General features: G+C 56.5%; 1 protein-coding gene across 1 annotated transcript in view; it reads right to left on the bottom strand.

Moving 5' to 3' along the window:
- LOC126985203 (serine/threonine-protein kinase PLK2-like) overlaps positions 1 to 416 on the bottom strand; it is a 12132-nt gene extending 11716 nt beyond the window's left edge. Inside the window, exon 1 of the mRNA XM_050839762.1 lies at positions 1 to 416. This exon is cut by the window's left edge and continues 317 nt beyond it. The gene's annotated coding sequence lies outside the window, so the exon portion shown is untranslated.

A 416-nucleotide genomic window follows, 5' to 3' on the forward strand; every position in this document is an offset into this window, starting at 1 on the left:
CTCCACCCCCGTCATCACCCTCTCCAGCATCTCCGCCGCCGCCGCCACCACCCCCTCGCAGCGGCGCCAGGTTCACCACCACCACCACCACCACCACGATTTCTTTTTACGTTTCTAGGCACTAGTTTTTTTGTTGGCTCCCTTTCCTTGCCTCTCACACCTTCACCACCGCCAACACCATCACCACCATGGTTTCAACACCAAAATATCACTCAGTATGGTCTTGACAACACCAGTTTGTGGGTGTTGAGGCTTGATAGATGACTCCTCTCACCCCCACAGTGGCCGTCACCTCCGCCAGCACCACCACCTCCACAACACCACCAGCTGACTATTTCTGCGTCTTCCCTTCCTTCCCTCAGCTCTCCGTTCTGGCTGGTGTTGAATCTTGCAGAACCAACCCCCACCACCACTGC

Source organism: Eriocheir sinensis, chromosome 59, assembly GCF_024679095.1.
Source record: "Eriocheir sinensis breed Jianghai 21 chromosome 59, ASM2467909v1, whole genome shotgun sequence".
NCBI lineage: Eukaryota > Metazoa > Arthropoda > Malacostraca > Decapoda > Varunidae > Eriocheir > Eriocheir sinensis.